The 23,763-nt window shown below is 37.6% G+C and overlaps 1 protein-coding gene across 6 annotated transcripts in view; it reads right to left on the bottom strand.

The window, feature by feature from the left end:
- The window catches only part of LOC150089228 (lipid transport auxiliary protein 1), a 199,454-nt gene that overhangs the window by 167,349 nt on the left and 8,342 nt on the right, over positions 1–23,763 (bottom strand). The window contains exon 1 of one of the 6 annotated variants that reach the window (XR_016548110.1): positions 13,916–14,085. The exons of the other annotated variants lie outside the window; for them this stretch is intronic. The gene's annotated coding sequence lies outside the window, so the exon portion shown is untranslated. Of the gene's footprint in view, positions 1–13,915; positions 14,086–23,763 lie in introns of those variants that run through there. 6 annotated transcript variants of the gene reach the window in all.

The raw sequence follows: 23,763 nt of genomic DNA on the forward strand, positions 1-23,763 counted from the left end.
AGGCATAAACTGAAATTGAGGAAAGAGTTGTTGAATAGATGTGCAGAAATTTGCTTTAGCCAAAGGGTAGTTGATTGCTGGAACAAACTTCCATCTGTTGTTGTGGAAGTTTATAGCTTAAATAAATTCAAAGAAGAAGTGAACAAACTTTTTGAGCAAATGGATAGGTTAAAATTGGAAGCAGTTTTTTTTTTTTTTTGGCTGATGCTGCTTCCTTCTATCATATGCCTCTACTAATAACTAATACTAAAACATTATAAATAAGCAAAAACAACATGATAAATATTAGGTGGTATTATGTAATCAAATAGGACATAATTATAACACTGAAGTAGCATTTACACAGGCAAAACAAGACTTTTGGGACATCCTGCATGTATTTTATACTCAGCAAGCTCAAGTGAGTCAACAGCATTATTTAATGCTGTTACATGATTAGAGAACAATTTTAATTTTACCAATGTGAATGTGGGGAGTGCATTCATTTACACAATACACTAGCTATGATTGGACATTCTGTCAGTTGCCACTCTATAATCACTACAGAGTGGCAACTGACAGTATTAAGATAAAATGTTAACAAACATTACTATAATGGTCCAGCCATTACAGTAACGTGGTGTTGACAATCTCCAATGTTGGTGTTGCATTTGTCGAATTTTGTTTTTTAATATGATGCATAAATGGTACAATATGACTTCTTCAATCAAATCATCTTAGAAACTAAATACATACCAGCTCACTGTACAGTACTTAGAATTGCTTAGACCTGCAAGGACAACTTGTTCCAGCAATCAATGACTCGCTGGCTAAAAGAAAACTTCCTACAGTCTAAACTTCAACCCTGTAATTTGAATTTATGGCCCCTAGTTCTGGAATTCTTTATAACAGTGAAAATTCTACCTTCATTCATTTTACTAATCCCTCTCAGTGCTTTATAAACCTCAATCAGACAATCTCTGATGTGCCTGGTTGACAGGCTCTGTAGTTCATGTAATCAAAGTTATTACTCATATGGCTGTCCTTTTGAAAATCCCACCTTGATTTGCTCATCTTTGGACTCTTTCAAGAAGCTCAATGACTTTTTCATATGAGGTCTCCATACTTGAAAGCAGTATTCCAAATGTGGTCTTACAATTGCCTTATACAGTAGGATTATGTTTCTACCTCTATGTTTCTACGGGATAATGTTCGATAAATCAGACAAGATGCCTGTTTACACTGCTCAGAAATTTTATATCTGCCCGTATCACAACTCCCAGATCCCTTTCTTCCTTCCACCAAATGTATAATTTATTTTGGGGTTGCTATTCTCCAGGTGCAAGCCCTTATATTTAGCAGCATTAAAACATAGTTGCCAATTCTCTGCACATCTTTGAAGTCTGTTCAAGACATCCTGAAGAAGCGATGCTTGGCAGTGATCATTAACGACTCTACCAATCTTAATGTCGTCTGCAAATTTTGACATCATGCCTTCTATCCCTTTGTCGATATCATTTATGAAAATGAGAAACAATGGTGGTCCAAAAATTGATCTTTGAGGGGACCCTAATCCTGACGTTACACCAATCTGAAGAATATCCATTAATCACAACCCTCTGCCTTCTGCCACCCAGCAATCCATCTTAGAATTTTACCTGTAACCCCAACCTGTTCAAGTTTATACAGTAACCTCTCACGAGGGACTGAGTCAAAAATGTCCTTCAGAATGCCATATCAACTAAATATCCCAAGATTGCTCTTAATCACTGCCTCTAAAATTTTTACTACCACTGGAGTCAAACTAACTGGTCTGTAGTTACCAACTTCACTCTTAGAACTGCTTTCATGTATTGGAGATACATTGGCATTCTCCAATTCAAAGGAATCTTCCCTGAGTCCAAAGATGCCCTCATCATCATCATCAGCCATTTTCAATCCACTGCAGGATGAAGGCCTCTCCAGCAACTTTCCAGTTCCTTCTGTTTTGTGCAATGGCCATCCATTTACTTCCCACAAATTCATGAATTTCATCTGTCCATTATTGTCTTCCAGGTTTTCTCTTAGATCCTCTTGGGTACCATTCTGTTATTTTCTTAGTCCATCTGTCATCATGTCTTCGAGCTATGTGTCCTGCCAAAGAACATTTTAGTTCTTTGGTTTTGATAAGAATGTCCTTTACTTGAGTTTGTTGAATAATCCATGTGTTTCTCTTCTTATCTAACAGTCTGATTCCCAATATAATTCGTTCAATTCTTCGCTGTATAGTTCTCAGCTTCTCTTCCATTCTTTTGGTGAGTGCCCAAATTTCACTTCAAGTCATGGTGGGTAGTATAAAATTGGTTCATTATTTTACATTTCAGACAAATTGGGATATTGCTCCTCAGTATGTGACTATATTTCCTGAATGCTATCCATCCAAAATTTATTCGTCTTTTGACTTCCATCCATTTATCATTATTACAGCTAACGACTTTTCCCAGATAAGCATATAACTCCATCTTTTCAATTACTGCTCCTTCAATCATTATATCCCCTTTCTGTGGCATACTTGTTAATCATTACTTTTGTTTTAGCCACATTCATCATTAGCATTAGTAGAGGCATATGATGCAAGAAAGCAAGCTGCAAGCTAATTCAGCATCAGCAAATAAAAAAAATAAAAAAAAAAAAACAAGCTCCCATTTCACCCCTCCATTCGTTCCAAGTACCTGTCCAGCTCAGCCTTAAATTTATTTAGGCTATCAACTTCCACAACAAAGGATGGAAGTCTGTTCCACCAAACAACCACCCGCTGGCTAAAGGCAAACTTCCACACATCTATCCTACATGTCTTTCCTCAATTTGAATTTATGCCCTCTCAAATGATTATTCTGAGCAAGAGGAAGAATTCCATCAGTATTGAGCATGCTCAAACCATTCAAGGCTTTATACACCTCAATCAGATCACCTCGTAGGTGACTAGTCTCCAGACACTGTAATTTGCAAAATTTAAGCCTTTCTTCATAAGAGAAACCCTTTGTTCCATTCACTAATCTTGTTGCCCTTCTCTGTACTAGTTCCAACAGCTCTACATCTTTCTTAAAATGAGGGCTCCAGACCTGTATACAGTACTCAAGGTGTGGCCTGACCATTGGCCTTATATAAGGGGATATTCACCTCCTTATCCCTGCTAGAAAAATTCCTGTATATCATTGACGACACTATGAGCTACTCTTGCAGACTGTCTGCACTGCTCACAAAACTTCATATATGCCTGCACAATTACCCCCAGGTCCTTTTTGTTCTCGACCACTGTCAGTGTAGTATCACAGAGTTGATACGTCACTCTGGGGTTGCTGCTTCCTATATGTAGTACTTTACATTTGTCAATGTTAAACTTCATTTGCCACCTCTCAGCCCATCTGCTCAACTTTTCTAGATCCTGTTGCAGCAGCGTACTGTCATTAGTGTCCTTAACAACCCTGCCAACCATTGTATCGTCTGCAAACTTGGACATTAAGCTTGTCCAAGCTTGTTGTTTTCTGTATTTATCATTTTAAATACAGAAAACAACAATGGATCCAATACTGAATGCTGAGGGACTCCGCTAATAACATTTGTTCACAATGAGCAGTGTCCATTGATTACCACTCTGTCTTCTCCCACTCAACCATCCCTTTATCCATAGCAGCAATTTGCCTCCAATGCCACACTGCTGCAATTTGTGCAGCAGTCTTCCGTGTGCAACAGTATCAAAAGCCTTTCTAAGATCCAAATATATATCAAAGTTATTCCCTGCATCCAGTTCCTTTGTGACCACATCATAGTATCCAATCAAACTGGTCAGGAAAGAAGTTCCCTTAACAAAACCAGTCCAAAATCCTTACTAACTCTGCATAACTGATTAAGATTTTCCTCTAATTCTTTGGGATCGTGGCTTATGACCACAATGTCATCTGCAAATCTCAATTCATATCGAATATAGCAAACTCTCCATTCATATTGACCCCTTTCTGCGACCAGTCTAAACTTCTGAAAGCTTCCTCAAGGGCAGCAGTAAAAAACTTCGGAGATATTGTGTCTCCTTGTCGAACTCCTTTCTCAATTTCAAATTTACTACTGTCTTTGTGTAGTCTAATAAAGGAGGTAGCATTCTCAAATATTTTCTTCAAAATCATAATATATGGGGTATCTATGCCTTGTCTTTCCAGTACCCAAAACACTGCCTTATGCTGTATGGAGTCAATGCCTTTTCATAATCCACAAATGCCAGGCATAATGGTGTTTTATATTCATTTGCTTTCTCCATTAGCTGTGACATTACGTGAAGGTGATCCATACTTGAGAATCCTGTCTTAAAGCCAGCTTGCTCTTTTGGCTGATTCTCATCATTGTTTTTTGTTTTGTTTGTCATTTGGTTTTTAGGAGCATTAGCAACCAAAGCCATTTTGCTCCGGGGATAATGTGGTGGTCATTCCCTGACCTTTCCGCATCCTACATATTTGGTGGTCATGGGTTCAAACCCCAGTCTAATCAAGATGCGTGTGCTATGCATTGCTGCTTCTGCCCACCTGGTTACGGAGGCACCTTGATTCTCGTCAAGTATTGTTTCTAATCTGTTAGTAATGACCCTTGTGAACAACTTTTAGATGTGGGATAACAATCTAATTGGCCTATAATTTCCAATTTCTGATTTATCTCCTTTCTTATGCAGCAAAACTATGATTGCATTATTTCACTCCTTAGGTGCCACACCTTTTCTAATGCATTTTGTGAAGAGTCTTGCCAGTTTTTATGTCACGTCTCTTCCTCTCAATTTTAATAACTCTACAGTAACTTCAATCTTCCCTCAGGGCTTTCTGATTCTTCATTTTCTTCAACGCATGTTCTACTTCATCAGGAAGGATATCAGGTATGCTGTATGAGTTACTAATTTGTGATCCACCTTCCCCACTGCTGGCATCATTCCCTCACTCCTTGTATAATTCTGTATAGCAGTCTTCTGCTATTTGAATTATGCCCTCTCTGCTATTCATAAGTACACCATCGCTATTCTTCAGTTTCAGCATCATTAGTCTTTCTGTTTTACTGTTCATGGCTGCTGATTTAAATCCTTTGTTTTCCCTTAATGCTTGTTCTACTTTTCTTGTGTTAAATTTTCTTATGTCCTCTCTGAGTCTCTTTCTAATGGCTTTGCATAACTCAGTATACTCAATTTTCTCCCTGTCAGTGTTGTTTTAGCTCTTCATTTGTGGTCTTCGGTTCATCATGACAAGTGTTTCTTGACTGATTTTCTCTTCTTTGGATTTCTTTTTACCTATAGGTTTCTTGGGCTTTATCACTTTCAGAAAGTTTTAATATTCCTCGTCAATATCTTGGTCCTGAGCAGTCTGCAGAAGCTCAAACTTGTTCTTAAGTTCCAGTACATACTGCTTTTTCTCCTCATCTGTTATCTCAAAGACCTTTGTATTATTTACTCGAGTCAGTTTTTTCCTTTCTTTTCTTACATCTATATCAAGTATGCATCTCACCATTCTGTGATCACTTCCAACATTTACCTTGTTCAGGACAGTAACGTCATTCACAATATATCTTCTGTTAGCGAGGATGAAGTCTATTTCATTAGTTGTTAATCCATTTTGGCTCTTCCATGTCCACTTTCTGTTCACCTTTTCTTGGAAAAAAAGTGTTCAATACTGACATTCCTCGAAATTCTGCAAATTCCACAAGTCTTTCACCTCTTTAATTTCTTTCACCAATTCTAAAATTTCCTATAGTTCCCTTTCTGCGCTGTTTTGTCTCCTTCCAACCTTAGCATTGAAGTCTTCCATAATGATAGTGTAGTGAGTTTTCTGTTCATCTAGAAGACTCTCAATTTCAGTGTATATTTCTTCAACCTCTTCATCATCATGGCTCGACGTTGGTGCATAAATCATTATAACCTTTAGCTTATACCTCTTACAAATCCTGAGTAGTAGTCTTGACACTCTTGGTGTTGAATTCCAAAATGTTATTTTTTATATCTTTATGAATTCCAAAATGTTATTTTTTATATCTTTATGGACCAGAAAGCCATCTCCACCTTCACTCCTTTCACTGTTTCCATTGGCAGCAGATTTCCACTTGATAAACTTATAAGTGATTAATTTCTTCTTTTTGTTTCAGCCAAACCGATGATATTCCAATTCACATTTTCTAATTCCTTTTCCAGTTATGATGCCCTCATAATTAACTTCAATTGTTCAATACACTCTCTTACAGTTTTCCTCAAAGCTACTGGGGACAACATCAAAAAGTGCTTGATTTTTGACACCAGATATTTGAACCAGATTTTTACTGTTCTACTTTGTATACAGGGTTATAACATTTCTAACACAGCGTAAAATTAATACCATGTGATATATAACATATTTTATGCATTCCACATATTTTGTATAACACAGATTAATACACCTGACAGCCAATTCTTAAAAGAGACAAAGAAAGAAATCAAGCCGAAATTCAAAGAATTCCTTTAAATTTCAAAATTTAATGGCAATGCCATATTTTTTCCATTACTCTGTTAGAAAGACAGGGGGAAAAAAAAATCGATCAAATTTTAACATTAGGTAGATAGTGCTAGTCTAGGTATTCTCCTTAGCTTGAGGGATCAGACTGCTTTGTGGTTTTTAAGTGTTTATTTTGCTCTTGTTAGAAGCAGTGTGGGATCCACTACATCCTACAAGCATTTAAATGTTGTTAGTTTTTTGAAACTTTATGCTTTTTTTTTTTTTTTTTTTTTGATGCAAGAATACTTTATTACTTTTCAATACATATTTTTTGAAAAATAAAAATATTTATTTTGACTTTTTTTTTATTCCTAGTAATTATGACTATCAATAAGACCCCCTCAGATAGTGAAATTGGCCACCTACTAGAAGAGTCCATTCTGGATGACAATGGTGATTAAAGATTATCCTCTGAAGCTAAAAGTTTTGCTGACGCCTCCGTAGCCAGGTGAGCAGGAGCAGCAGTGCATAGCACATGCTTCTTGATTAGACTGGGGTTTGAGCCAGTGACCACCAAATACAGAGGATGAGGAAGTCAGGGAATGACCACCACATATCCCCGGAGCAATATGGCCTTAGTTGCTAATGCTCCTAAAAACCAAATAACAAACAAACAAAAGTTTTGCTGAAAAAATCAACTTAATATAAACCATCAAGCACCTTCAAGATTAAGATGCTAACAGTGATGAAAAATATTGTTCCATTTCAGGTGCACAGTCCAACTGCAGTTAGACTGTTCACCTGAAATGGAAGAATTGTTTTTTATAGGCAGTCTTGAAAGCGATGTGGAAAGTGCATAGAAATTGTATTTCACTCAAGGTACTTTTTTGATATATCGGAGAGGCATGATTTTGAAAACAGAATAAATGGAAAGCTCAAACAAGACACTTAATCTGTTTTTATACAAAAGGAATTAGCATAATTAAATTGAAAGCAGCTATAAGTTTGTTACACTTTTCAAGGATCATGGAATATGAATAGGAAGATGTCACTAATCTATATGCTTCAAATGGCAGGAAGAAACATTTTGAGCAGTACAAGATTTCTGGTCATTCTCTTGAGGTTCAAATTTCATTTTATTTCTGCTATTATTTTTACTAGCTTCTAGACGTTTTTCTCATAGGAATTCAGTCTCATTGCAATTGAGTAGTTGGTTCAACTCTGTTAATTTTGTTTCTTTTAAAATTTATGATGAACATTCAAACATCTTACTAATGGTAACTTTGCACTTTTGTAAATTTATAAAAATAGGTTCCTGGGATTTACATGGGGGGTGTATATATATATATATATATATATATATACACACCACGTAAATCTTTATCTTTATGCTATGTAAAAGTTTATAAAACAGTGTATTTCTTGGATATTATACTACCTGCTACCTGGTGGAATCTGTGAGATTCCACCAGGACATGAGTGCCATTTTTTTACCTTGTACAATATATATTTTTTTTTAACATTCCATCTAAAATATTAATTTTTAGGCATAAAAAAAGCTAAAACAATTAATTTTTAGCTGTTTTTACTAAATTGAAAAGAGTGATCCATTAATTATGATTGATTTTCTGAACTCAATTAAAAAATACAGAACAAAAATAAATGAGAGAAATCAATACTAATAATAAAGAAAGTTTTTATCATAATTTTTAGAATTTAAGGATACTTGCATTGTGTCTATCAGACACAATGTGAATGGCTGTATTTCTGTCAACTGTTTGCATTTAGCTGGTGAAACCAAATGCTCTATGACAAGATTACATACCTATCACTAGCATCTCATAGATGCCTAGAAGAAAGACAGATGCTTTTGCTCATTTGACATCTGTGGAATGCAAACAAACAATTAATGTCTCATAATTCATAACATATCAAAATGAAAACAGAAAATACTGTATAACCAGTTATAGAATACTGGTGGTTATCCATACACAAAAGGATTTGATTTAATTTACAAATTTCAAAAACTGTCAGATGTCATATTACCAGCAGAAGGTTAAAGATTAGTTTTGTTTTCACCACTGCAATTTTTTGAAGCAACTTAAAACAGGATTTTCTTTTAATCAGACAAATATTCTAACAATTCCTCAAATATTGCTGTAGATAATGTTTTTGCAAACATGTTTCAAAAGTGTTGTTTTGGAATTTTTTTCTCAGTTGTGCTGGAACCACTGCTTTTAGGTTACCAACTTAGAAGCACCATCAAAGCATAAGCCTATTTTTTATATTAATTTGCTGTGACAAAGAAACATGGCTCACTGAATCCATTTTAAATTCTTGGCCTTGGACTTTGCAGTCATCCACTTGGACAGGAATTCAATCTCAGCTGCCAAGTGTTCATGTGGTCAAGCAACTATGTGATTCAAAAAACATTTCTCAAACCTACAGTTCTTATTTCGTTTTAAAAAGTTTCTTTTCTATTTCCATTAATAAAAAATCAGTCTTATCTTATGAGATGTAAGTTATACTAGAAAGGAGAGCTACATTTATTTTTTTTTATATTGCTACCACAACTTTTATATTGCTTGGTCACCTTAGGCAGCACTGTTCCTGCCACTACATGGTGAGGCTGAAAATCTGGACAGTTCCCACAGGGTGAAAAGGAGCAAATCATAACAGCCCCTCTGGGTTGTCAAATGCAACCCAGATCACAAGAAAGAAAGACATCAGTTAAGACATGGAAAACTGATTTAAACATCTATCCAGGTCCTACCTACCTAGTTGTGTATTTCACTGGTTCGGGATACAAAAGAACTCCAAAATACTGCTGCATCCCGAAGACTGTAAAATGTCACAAACTGGACTATGTATTCATTGAAAGTGCCAATCCAAATCACTCGGAGAGGCTATTAAATGCTAACCAGCTTGGAAGATTACTTAATAGAACTTCCCTCCACATCACTGAATATGCCAAAAGAAGTCATTTTAAACTGGGCCCTCATTGCTATTTCAGAAGAGAATCTCAGTTAAGCAAAGTGATAACCTCATTCCTACACAAAATATAATCCTCATTACAGCATCCATCAAAGCTAGATATTTAATATGTAAGTTTAAATTATATATCCCTAGCTAGCCCCCTCTGTGGTATCACAGATGCCAAAAGTTTGGACATGCTCGAACAGCTTGCAGAGTTGCCATTTGTGCAAAATGTGGATCCACTCAGCACAACTGCCAAGACTGCAATTCTTCTGAGATTAAATGCCCAAACTTTAAAAAAAAGATCACCCAGCATATTCCATGATTTGTGACTAATATAAAAATGAAAAATCTATGCAGAAATCTATAGTGCAGCAGAAATGCCTCATACCAAGAGGCTAAACAAAATGTCCTTCCAAATAATACTGGCAGACCAACTTATTCATAAATGCCTATAAATATCAATCAGCAGAAAGCCAAACCAACTTAACTATACCACCAAATGAATCTTTTTCCAGCCACATCTGAAACTTACTCTCTACATAACCAGTGCAGGACCAAGTAATCAATACACTGGTTACTTTTCCACCAGTGTATTGATTAATTTTCCATCTGTTAAAATCCATTTCATGATGAAATGGATTTTAACAGATAAAAATCACCACAGGAGGTACTTGATCATTATATGGAAGAGGATTTGGACACAAGAAAATCAGTTTACCCAAAGAAAAATGAAACCGAGGCAGACAAACACAAAACTTCAGTCCTTCAGAAGGAATCTGAACGTGCAGAAAGATATAAATAATAGATCCATCTAATTTAACAGAATTGTTGCAATTTCTTAGCCAACACTGATGACACTTTACCTCATTACTCAGTAAATATCAATATGTGTCTGTCTCCAAGAAGCTTATATAAAACTATCAGATGTCTGAGGTATGCAATTTTCAGAAAAGACAGGATTCAGCATGACTCTACACATGGCAGAGTGGCAATCCTCACCAACCTGCACAACCCCACAAAACAGTTACCACTTAACACTCCTCATGAAGCAGTACCTATTCAGCTCACACTAGGTATATGTATAACAGTTTGTTCTCTATACACACCAAATTACAACATACAGTAAAATGACCTAAATAACCTGATATTGAAATTTTGCTCAGCAAACTGTGTCCAAGAAGATATTAACAATCAGCATGCTAAAAGGAAATGACTACACAGATTGCAAGGTAAACAAATTGAACAGCTCATAGATAACAACAATCTTATTCTCCTTAACGATGAATTGCCAAAATATGTTCATCTCACAACAGGCACCAATACTGCAATTTATTTGTTCATTATGTTCTCCAAGTCTGTTTCCCAATGAAATAAATCTCATGATCCTTTCTACAGCAAACCATTTCCAATCACAATTAAATTACTAGATAAAATACTAGTAGTTGCAGCAGCAGTAAATGAAGCAAGGAAACAAACTTATACACCATTATTAAACACACACACACACACACACACACACACTACAGTACAGTACTGGATTTGCAAACAATTCAACAGTCCACACTGCAGATATTGGCATACCTAAAACATCTATGAAACTATCAACACATCCAAAATCCCGGTGGAACAATGAACTGATGTATAATCAGAAAGGAACAAATAAAACCTAGAACATTTTCCAGCGATTACAGCCAGCCTCATTCAATGCAAATGAGCTTGAGCAAGGGTAAAGCACATCAGGAGAGCCAGCAAAAAAAGGACTCCTGGGTGTGTTTTGCTTCAACAGTAAATCATACCATAACTTCCAAAAAATATGAAAAACTCTCCAAAAAATGAGTGACAGATATAACAACAACCCTTTGCCAATTATAAATTGGTAGGATCAGAGCACCACAATTTCCACAAACTGAAGATGTCCTCGGTGAGACTGTTGTGAAATTCTCAGCAATATCATCTTATCCCCAGATTTTTCAAAAACATAACAGAAACAAAAAAAGCAAGATACATTTTCTCTCAAACAGGAATAAAGAGTTTAACCAACAATTCATGATACAAGTTAAAAAGAGCACAATCAATATCTGGACACAGAGCTGTGTGTGTTCAGATATTGCTTTCTTGCAGCATTTGCCACTATTAATATTAATAAGACTTGATTACCTATAATGTTTGAAATGATGTGAATAATCTTTTGAAAATTTGGAAAAATTAAAAAAAAAAAAAGTGAACAAAAAGAGTTGATCCAACTATTCAATTGTGATGAGGCTTACATTTCTATATAATCTATGGGAAAAACTTCTAAAAGCTAGTAAAAATAAACAAAAGTGAAATAAAATCTGTTCCCCAAAAAGAAGTGGCACATGGATACTGTTGCACATGGAAGACTGCTGAACAAATTGGAGCTGTTATTGTTTGTTTGTTATTTGGTTTTTAGGAGCATTAGCAACTAAGGCCGTATTGCTCCGGGGATATGTGGTGGTCATTCCCTGACATTTCCACATCCTAAGTATTTGGTGGCCGTGGGCTCGAACCCTGGTCTAATCAAGAAGCGTGTGATACACACTGCTGCTCCTTCCCACCTAGCTACAGAGGCGCCGAAATTGGAGTAGTGTGGCATTGGCTATGGATAAAGGGATGATTGAGTGGGAGAAGACAGAGAGTGGTAATCAATGGACACTGCTCATTGTGGATTAATGTTATTAGTGGAGTCCCTCAGGGTTCAGTGTTGGGTCCATTGTTGTTTCTTGTATTTATAAATGATATTGATGATGGTACATCAAGCTTAATGTCCAAGTTTGCAGATGACACGAAGGTTGGCAGGGTTGTTAACGACACTAACAACAGTATGCTGCTGCAACAGGATCTAGAAAAGTTGAGCAGATGGGCTGAGAGGTGGCAAATGAAGTTTAACATTGACAAATGTAAAGTACTACATATGGGAAACAGCAACCCCAGAGCAACGTATCAACTCTATAGTACTACACTGACAGTGGTAGAGAACGAAAAGGACCTGGAGGTAATTGTGCAGGCAGATATGAAGTTTTCTGAGCAGTGCAGATGGTCTGCAAGAGATATATAGGAATTTTTTTAGCAGGGATAAGGAGGTGATTATATCCTTGTATAAGGCAATGGTCAGGCCGCACCTTGAGTACTGTATACAGGTCTGGAGGCCTCAATTTAAGAAGGATGTAGAGCTGTTGGAACGAGTACAGAGAAGGACAAGATTAGTGAACAGAACAAAGGGTTGCTCTTACGAAGAAAGGCTTAAATTTTGCAAATTACAGTGTCTGGAGGCTAGGCACCTGCGAGGTGATCTGATTGAGGTGTATAAAGCCTTGAATGGTTTGAGCATGCTCAATGCTGATGGGATTCTTCCTCTTGCTCAGAATGATCACCTGAAAGGACATAAATTCAAATTGAGGAAAGACAGATGTAGTGCGGAAGTTTGCCTTTAGCCAGCAGGTAGTTGGTTGGTAGAACAGACTTCCATCCTTTGTTGTGGAAGTTGATAGCCTAAATAAATTTAAGGCTGAGCTGGACAGGTATTTGGAATGAACGGAGGGGTGAAATGGGAGTGTTTTTTTTTTTTTTTTGGCTGATGCTGCCTAAGCTTGCTTCCTTGCATCATATGCCTCTACTAATGCTAATACTAAAGAATGAACAGAAGCCTTGAAAAACTGAATGAAATGAAAAGTAACTCTTTCTGAGCTATCTGAAGCAAAGTGATTACTTTTCCTACCAGATTCCATGATTACTGAGAAGTATAGTAAACCTATAACTGCTTTTGGTTTAATTATGTCCACTCATTTTATATTTGATAGTATGAACCAGAGCTATAAGGCTCAATAACACGTTCTACATTGATATCAATATTTGTAAAAGAATAATTGATGGTTTACCTCAATGATACGCAGAACACTTCCGTATGATACTCTCCAGAAATTAAAACAAAAACAATTTTAAAAAATCGAAAATCTTACATTAGAGCAAGAAATAATTAGCAATAATTAAAAATCAATTTTAACACAATTAAAAATTAAGTAAAAAATTAATTTAATTGAATGTATTTTCATTTCTGTGATCACAACATACGGTCGAAAAGCATTGTCAGCTTCAGGAAGGAAAATCATTTTTCATTTTTTTTGGTTAAATTAATTTTTTTAATTGCGTTAAAATTGAATTTTAATTGTGTTCATTTTATTTTTAATTATTGTTAATTATTTCTTACTGTAATGTAAGGTTTTCGATTGTTTTAAAATTGTTTTCGTTTTAATTTCTGGAGAGTATCATAGGGAAGTGCTCGACATATCATATTGAGGTAAACTTCTCTTATTTTACAAATATTCATTTTATATAAAAAAATTAAGGTGTTTTGTATGAACTTTTCTATTTTCACATGTGTACTGTCCACATATTGCAAAATACCGAGTGAAATACAGTTTCCATGCACCCTCTACATCACTTTCAAGACTTTAAGCTGGATTGGATACCTGAAATGGAAGCATCATCATCTCTGTAGCACCTTGGGCTGAAAGTTGATGGTCAATATGAAGATGGTAATCTCTGTCAGCAGAACTTTTAGCTTCAGAAGATAATTCTTTTATCATCCTTGTCATCTGGAGAAGAAAAGGACTCCCCAGCAAGCAGCAAATTTCACCATCAAACAGATGCCTAGATACTTATAATTACTAGGAATAAAAAAAATCAAAACTTTATTTTTTTAAAATATTTAAGGAAATTTTTTTAAAAAATTCTCTTATTTCCAAAAACAGAAGCGTCACAAAAAATACTAACAACACTTATATGCTGGTGGGATACAATGGAACTTACACTACTCCTAAAAAAAAGCAAAACACTTCAAAAACTGCAAAGTACACTGACAACTCAAGCGTCGGTACTAAGGAGAACATTTATATGCTTAATACTGCCTGGCTAACACTGTTAAAAATACATACAAAGAAGCAACTTCTGGAGTCTGGTCGAACACCGAGTGCAATCAAAGGTTAAAAATACTGAAGTAGGTGGTGGTAGTAGTAATGGCAAATAATGCAAGAAAGCAAGCTTATATAGTATCAGCCAAAAAAAAAAAAAAAAAAAATTGCTTTGCCTAAGTGGATAGTTGGAAGAAATTTAAGGGATTGGACCAATTATTAGAAGGATTTACAAATGAAGTGGGTTATTTTTTTATTCATACTTTTTTTTTTTTGGAGAACAGCATTAGTACAGAAGTCAGCAGATAGAGTCTTCTACCATTACCAGAAGTTAATGGTCAGGGAGAAAACTGGATACCCTATTACAAAAAAAAAAGTTGGCAATACATAAGAAATGTTGAGAGCAACTGCTTGAGTTTCACCAAACTTTTTCATTTAATTTGTCCATAGATGAGTAATATCACCAGTGGACTGGTGATATTACTCATCTATGATATAAGCCAAGTATATCACCAGTGGACTGACATTGACAGAATCAATATTGACAATCATTGGCCACATGGCAGGTTTCTAGATAGTTTAAGAGTTGGAAGTTAATAGATTTCTCCACTGATTTAGAAAGAGTAGAAGTGTAATGGCAAAATAATGGGATGGGAAGGATTTGTCACCCTTTTTTAGGAACTGACTTGATATGAGAAAATTTCCAAACAGAAGAAAACACTGGTGAAATAAAAAAAGTGTAAAATGGCAACACAGAACAGGAATAAGCTCAGAAGCACAAGTTTTGAGAACAAGTGGAGAAATACCATCAGGCCCTGGAGCTTTCTTTGCATCAAGACTTCAATATTCTTCTGACTTCCTTTTGACGGAAGACCACAGAAGGCACTGAATGGAGAGTACTGGTAATGGGCAGAAGTAGTTTATCAAGATTATCAATACAAGAGTTAGAAAAAAAGTAAGATGCTAACAGGTTGGCTTTATTGTTAACTGACATGGCAATAGAACTTTCAGGTTTTAACAGAGGTAGGAGTAGAGATGGGCTTCTAGGTGCCTCCAGCATTCTCATTTGGAGGCACCTAGAAGACCACTCACCTCGACCAAGTACATGGAAGAGTTGCTCATGAGAAAAAAATCAAGAATTTGGCTGTGTGGTTAGAACTGTCTGGTATTCTGGTAGGTAAATGAACAATCAGTGCAAGGTCATTAGTATTTGCAAAAGCCTCAGCATCTCGATCAGCTCAAGTCCATGTGACTAGAAAACAGAAGCCAGTTGGAATTGAGAACATTAAAATTCCCAAAGAAAACTACCTCACTGTTAGGAAAGTTGGACTGGAGAAAGTCAAGTTTTAAAGAAAGGAAGTCAAAGAGTTCCAAGTGATTATTGGAGTTAGAAGAATGATAGCATTAGCATTAGTAGAGGCATATGATGCAAGAAAGCAAGCTTATATAGCATCAGCTAAAAAAAAAAAAAAAAAAATCCTTTCCATTTCATCCATCCACTCACTCCAAATTTTTGTCTAGTTCTGCCTTGAACTTATTTAAGTTGTTGACCTACACTACAACAGATGGAAGTTTGTTCCAACTTTCAACCACCCAATGGCTAAAGGTGAATTTTTGCACATCTATTCTGCAATTGTTTTTCCTCAATTTTAATTTATGCCCCATCAGAGGAGTAATCTGAGCTAGAGGAAGAATCCCATTAGCACTGAGCCTGCTCAATCCATTCAAGGTCTTATACACCTCAATTAGATCACCTCGCAGATACCTAGTCTCCAGAAGCTGCAATTTGCAAAACTTAAACCTTTCTGGGTAGTATCAACCCTTTGTTCCACTCACCAATCTCGTTGCCCTTCTCTGTACTCGTTACAGCAGCTCTACATCTTTTCTAAAATGTGGCCTCCAGACCTGTATACAGTACTCAAAGTGTGGCCTGACCATTCCTTTATGCAAGGGGACATTCACCCCCTTATCGCTGCTAGCAAAATTTCTGTATATCGTTAACCAGACAACATGAGCTACTCTTGCAACCTTTTTGCACTGCTCAGAAAACTTCATATCTGACTGCACAATTACCCCAGGTCCTTTTCACTTTCCACCACCTCAAGTTGGTGGAGAATGAAAAGTACCACCCAGCTGATACGTTAATCGGGATTACTGCCACCCATATGCAATAATCCCAATTAACATTGACAAATGTATTTTACATTTGTCAATGTTAAACTTCCGTTGCCACCTCTCAGCCCATCTGCCCAACTTTTCCAGATCCTGTTCCAGCAGCGTACTATCATTACTGTCAACCTTCATATCGTCTGCAAACTTAGACATTAATCCTAATATACCTTCATCAATATCTTTAATAAATACAGAAAACAACAATGGGCCCAACACCGAACCCTAGGGGACTCCACCAATAACATTAGTCCATGAAGAGCAGTGTCCACTGATAACCAATCTCTGTCTTCCACTCAACCATCCTTTTATGCATTGTAGCAACTTGCCCTTAATGCAATACTGCTCAAACTTGTAAGTAATCTTCCATGTGCCACAGTATCAAAAGCTTTCCTAAAATCCAAGCATACGATATCAAAATTATTCTTTGCATCCAGTTCCTTTGTGACCATAGCATAGTATCCAAACAAGTTGGTCAGACAAGACCCCCTTAACAAACCCATGTCTGATATATAACTGCAGTCTTGTCCAGATGTTCCTGCATTGCTTCCCTAACCAGTGACTCCATTATTTTCCCTGGAACAGAAGCTAGACTAAGAGGTCTGTAATTACTTGTATCACCCTTTGATCCCCCATTGTGAAGTGGAGACACATTTGCACATCTCCAGTCCATGGGGACATCCCCTAAGTCCAAGGACGTTTTCATAACTAGGGTTAAGGGTTTGCTTACTTCCTTTGCTGCCTCCTTTAAAGCATCAATGTTAAGAGGACCAATCCAATTCATCCCTTTCCTTCTAGAGTTTACATAAGTAAACAGCTCTTTGCTGTTTTTCTTTGCATCCTTTGCCAAAGATTTCTTGTAATCTGCCTTCGCCAGTGTAACCTCCTTTGTGACTTGATTACATATTAGCTTATATGTAATATATGTATATTTCCTATTATTAAACTTGTCACAATCTATATTTTTATAGATTGTGACAAGTTTAATATATATAAATTGTGACAAGTTCACAATCTATATCCATTTCGCTCTGAGCAACTGTAATTTAATAATAATAATGAATCCAGAGCGCACAAGCCTCTTTAATCATATTCGAACTGTTCTTGGCCAACCAACATACGATATAGTCGTGAAACTGCAAAAGAATTTCATCTTTATAGCCTGTGGCAAACAATATCTCAGATTTGCTCGCAGGTGCAAATCAAACAAAGTTATCCCGAAAGGATTCTCTACAAACCGTTTCCTAACGAATGTATGCGACATGCCTATCAAAACTTCAGCTACAAGACCCTGAGCATATGGATTGGCTGCCTTCATCGAGACTTACAATATGCTTCAACGAATAAAGCAGCCCTGCTGATCGAACTTAGTAGTCTAGTTCCCGATCCTGTTTACACCAATATAATCCATACCTTGTGCTACCAAGCCATCAGAGAATCTGAACCCTTTTGTATACGTCAAAAACATAAGTTCGATGCTTTAATTAGTGAATCCCGTCAATTTCGTCATCAGCATAATACCCCTTCCACAAGTTGCACAGATTTTGTATTGAACCTGAGCAACAAACAGTTATCTACAGAACAAGTAGACCTATTGACTCTGGGTATGAAATTTGCTGTTCTCCCAAGAAACCCACCAATCACTGATATTGCCTTAGGCGTAGAAGCGTGTTTAACACGTTTCCCTGAAGATGTAGCAAACACAATTCGCCTAAAAACTGCAGTGATTTTACACCATGCTCACCCCGCTTCTTCCAATCTCAGCCACAAACAAATTTCTGCCCTTAAGACACTGAAACGAGACTCATCCATCGTCATCCTACCGGCAGACAAAGGACGTCGAACAGTCGTAATGAACTGCACAGATTATGAGAAAAAAGCCTTGCTGCTCTTGCAGGACACTTCTGTTTACAAGCCCTTAACCGTTCCTCCCATCAAAGCCTTGGAACGATGGGAGTCAAAAGTGAACATCCTCGTCAACAGTTGGCTGAAACAGAAGAAAATAACAGAATCAACACGTAATCACCTCCGTGCCTCCGGCTGCCAGATTCCACAATTCTATGGACTACCGAAAGTTCACAAAGAAGGCACACCACTAAGACCCATTGTATCCTGTTGTGGCTCACCGAGTTACGAATTAGCTAAGTTTGTCTCGAGGCTCCTTTCTCCCCTAGTAGGCAAGACCACCAACACAGTCTCCAACAGTAGTGAGTTCACAGAAAGGATCCGTACCATATCCATCTCACAAGATCAAGTTATAGCATCGTTTGATGTAGTTTCACTTTTTACCTCCATCCCAGTAGAACTTTCCATCACATGTGCAAAGCAACTCTTAGATAATGACGAAACCCTTGGTAGCAGAACCAAACTAACACTAGACGATATCTCCACCGCCCTCAGACTGTGCTTAAGAGGCGGTGCAATCATGTTTAACGACTCCATTTACCAACAAGTACACGGCACAGCCATGGGTTCCCCGGTTAGTTCGGTCACGGCAAACATCACGATGGAGGAATTAGAGGGTCGTGCATTTACAAACGTACCAGATCCCATTGCCTTTTGGTGTCGCTATGTGGACGATGTGTCCGTAGTTATCCCCAGAAATTCAGGTGACTGAATCCTAGACCACCTCAATTCTCCGTCACCTTTCATAAAATTCACAATCAAGCTAGAGTCGGACAACACCATACCATACTTAGACACCCTTGTCCGGCGCGAGGGCACGTGCATGAAGACAACTGTCCATCGTAAACCTATGTGTGCTGGCCAACTTCCGGTCAGCACACGCACGTAGCCATCTTCTTGCCACTGTACGAACCTTGCTAACTCGTGCCTGGACACACTCTAGCTCTGTAAATGAGAGGCACACCGAAACCGCTAAAGTCAAGGCGGATCTTACGAGGTGTGGCTATCCCATCAATACCCTTGACAGGTGTGACCTACAGACACGCAACCAACAGAAACATCCAAGGTGATGACTCGGCCACAAGCGCCTTCATCCCATACTACCCAAACCTATCACAACAGATTTGTAGAATCTTAAAATCACATGGGATAAAATGCGTACAACTCCCAGGCAGAAAAATTGCAATCCCTCATCTCTAAGGTAAAAACACCTGTCCCCTCCCTACTACAAAGCGGATTGGTCAACCGCATCTCTTGCCGTGACTGCACTAGCTGCTACATCAGGGAAACTGGGAAATGGCTCGAAAAACGCCTTTCCGAACAACACAAAAGAGCAATTGGCTTAGCGGATGTGGAGCACTCGGCTATTGCCGAACACGTTTTGGCAACCCACCACAACATTGACCCACACCGCGATGTCGTGATTGTGGATAAGTCCCGCCATTATCAGCAATGCGCCTGGTTGGGGTCGTTAATCATCAAATGCTCCAATACCTCAGTGAACAGGAACACTGGTTGTCAAGTCCACCCTATCACTGAAACAGCAATCCTGTCCATTGACAAACGCTGGCCATGTCCACATACAATACATCACAGCCACAGACTTCAACATCCAACAATTAATCACGCACTTCACGTACAAGATTGGCAGTACAAGCCCTCATGCTCCATTCTAACTGTCAGTTTAACTGAAGAAGGTTGACTAAACAACCGAAAGCTTTTATTTGTATGTATATAATCTAATATATGTATATTTCCTATTATTAAACTTGTCACAATCTATATTTTTGTATCTGTTTCGCTCTGAGAAACTGTAATTTAATAATAATCAGCTTATATCTGCCATAGGCTTCTGTGTTGCCTGATAATTTATATGCATCCCATGCATTTTTTTCTCTCCCACAAACCTCATTAATTCATCTTACATCCATTTAGGCCTAAACCTTGAACAGTATTTCTTAGTTGGTATGAAAAGCCTAGTATCCTCCAAGATAAGTTCTTTGAATGCTTCCCATTTTGAATTTGCTGTTGGTAACATCATCAGTTGATCCTACTGTACAGAATTTAAAAGCTGTCTGAGACCACTGTAGTCACTTTTACAGAATCAAAAAACCCTTTCCTTTACCCCTGACGGTAATTATATCTTTAAGTAAATCCCACATCAGTACACTGTGATCACTGCCACCTAGTGGTTCCTTTATCTGCAGATTCTTAATGCATGAAGAATCACTGCTGATAATCAGATCAAGAGTATTACTCCCTCTGGTTGCATTTTGAACATGTTGCTATAGAAAACAGTCATCCAATAAATCTACAAAAGTCTTGCTAATGTGTGAGTGACCAACCCACAAGTTCCAGTCAATATCTGGAAAGATAAAATACCCCATTATATGAAATTCTGATTTATTGGCCCACAGTTTCTCTCTATAAGTTTTCATTTTATTATCAGAGTCATTAGGCCTAGAATAAACTCCTACCCTCATTTTTTCTTTCCTAGTGCTTATGTCACAACAAACTGACTCAACATTGCATTGTCCACCAATGTCAATTGGATTCACTTCCTTATGAACCACTGGGTGAGATTGATCACAATGTACAGATATGGGAATTACTTAGAGATGTAACTACCATCACGGCTAAAGAGAAGGACTTTTGCTTTCATAGAGGTGACCACAAGGGTCACAGAGTGTTTATAAATTCTGTACACGGAGACCAAATAATGATGTTCCCAACATTGAATTCTAAATGGGAAGTCTTTGGGGACTTAATCTTGGAGGCTACTAGGCTTTTCATTTAAACTAAGAAATACTGTCCAAGGTTTAGACCTAAATGGAGGTCAGATGAATTAATGAAGCTTATGGCAGAGAAGAAAAATGTACAGTATGCATATAAGTGATCAGGTGACACAGAAGCCTTACGTCAGATATAAGCTTGTCTGTAATCAAGTCACAAAGGAGATTAGGCAGGCGAAGGCATATTACACGAAATCTTTGGCAAAGGATGCAAAGAAAAACAGAAAAGTAAACTCTAGAAGGACAGGGTGAATCAAATTGGACCACTTAACACAGATGGGTTGACTATTGATGATAATGCTCAGGGAGCTGATAAACTGAATGAGTATTTTGCATCTACATTCACACGAGGAGTTATTAAATGAGGCGAATGCCAGAAGTTCATCTAACTCTAAAAGGGAGCTAAGTGATTTTGTAATAACTGAGAGCAAAATTGAGGAGAAATTGTTGAAGTTAAATATAAGGGAGGCACCTGTGGGGTGGGGGAGGATTTTTTTTTTTTTTTTACGAAAAACTTCAAACACAAGAGGTATTAGAACCTATAGTACTTAGTACAGTGCTTCGGTTGGAGGTTGAGAAGACGAAAGAAGATATCTGTTGACATTAGACTTCTGTAGACTAATTTTCAGGAAATACGTACAAAGGAAGGCTGTTCCAGAAAACGGCAATTGAATGAATAAATGAGGAAGATGAAAAGTTGGTTCAGTGTATTTGAAGTCGGACAATAAATAGATGTTGGCTGGTGGCGGCACATGTTCGGACTGTTTTGAAAGAGAGAGAGGGAATTATAGAAACCAATTCAGAATGACAGTGCCCACGGAAGTATTGGTAGAAAAGGCATGCAGCAGAAATAGTACGTCTATGAGACAGCGAGTGGAGAGACTGCTAGAGATGAGTCATTTAACCTAACTGTCCTCTTCTGAATGGAATCTAGAAGCCTGAGAGAGGTTTTAGGGGCACTGCCCCAGACGTGAGGAACAATATTCCGTGGTAGAGCAGATTTGCAATTTGTACAGATGTTTGGAAGAAAAGTAACGCCGAGAGCAAAAGAGATAACCAAGTTTTTTAGATGAAGAGGAAGCAATATTTGTAATGTGCTTGTGCAGAGAGAGAGAGAGAGAGAGAGAGAGAGAGAGAGAGAGAGAGAGAGAGAGAGAGATTAGAAGTCAGGGTAATCCCCAAAAGAGATATCATCTTGCCTAGAAATCGGAGTGTCACCAAAGATAAGCATAGGAGCAGAAGAATCCTTTTAGTGAGATATAAGACAAGACTGAGTTTTAGAAGGATTGAAATCAACTAAGTTGTCTTTGCCCCACTATAGAATTACTTGGAGATCGGCATTTAAGGAATTGGTAGTGGATATTCGAGAAGTTGAAGCTGACTGAACAGGGCAAGATTTCTCAAAATGGAAAGTGAAATGCAATGTGCTATCATCGGCAAAACTATGATTAGGATTTCCAGTCAATAGAAGAAGATCATTAATATACAAGAGAAAAAGAGTGGGGGGAAAGAACTGTACCTTGTGGGACACCAGCATTAGGGGAGAAGTTAGAAGACAGAGAGCCATCGCCCATCACCCTCAGTGAGCGATCAGTGAGAAAACTGGATAACCAATTACAAAAAAACAGTTGGCAAACCATAAGATTTAAGTTTGTTTAGAAGACCTTTATGTTGAACATGATCAAAAGTCTTTGAGATGTCAAGAGCAACTGCTTGTGTTTCACCGAACGTTTCCATTGAATTTGTCCATAAATGTGTAACATAAGCCAGAATATCACCAGTGACTCGACAGTGACGGAATCTATACTGGCAATCGTTGATCAGACAGAAGGTTTCTAGGTAGTTTAAGAGTTGGCGGTTAATTGATTTCTCCATTACTTTAGAAAGAGTAGAAGTAACTGCAATGGGACGATAACTGGATGAGAGTGATTTGTCACCCTTTTTAGGAACTGGATGAACATGAGCAAATTTCCTTTGGAATAAGAAAGTGAAAAAAGACGGCAAAGAACAGGAGTAAGTTCAGGAGCACAGGTTTTGAGAACAAGTGGAGAAATACCATCAGGACCTGCAGCTATCTGAGCATCAAGTTTCGTCAAAATCCTTCTGACATCCTTTTGACAGAAGACCACAGGAGGCACTGAATGGACTGTGATGGGAATGTTGGCACGTGTTTTACCAAGATCATTAATACACGAGTTGGAAGAAAATTGGGATGCTAGCAGGTCGGCTTTATCGTTGGCTGAAGTGACAACAGAACCATCTGGTTTTGACAGAGGTGGGAGCAGAGATGGGCAAAAGTTGAGGCTTGGCAAGAGACCAGAATGATCGGTTACCATTAGGGCAAGAAGGAAGTTTTCTACTCTTAGCCTGTTCAAAATCTAGTTTAGACTGATGAATAACTACTTTAAAATTGTTGTGAGCTTTGGTGCAGGCAGAAAATGAAACTGAAGAATTGGAAACAAGCCAATTACGATATGCAACATTCTTCTCCTGAACAGCCTTAGCACATTTATTGGAAAACCAAGGTTTAGATAAAGGATG

This window comes from Mastigoproctus giganteus, chromosome 2 (assembly GCF_048544385.1).
Source record: "Mastigoproctus giganteus isolate SK-2022 chromosome 2, ASM4854438v1, whole genome shotgun sequence".
NCBI lineage: Eukaryota > Metazoa > Arthropoda > Arachnida > Uropygi > Thelyphonidae > Mastigoproctus > Mastigoproctus giganteus.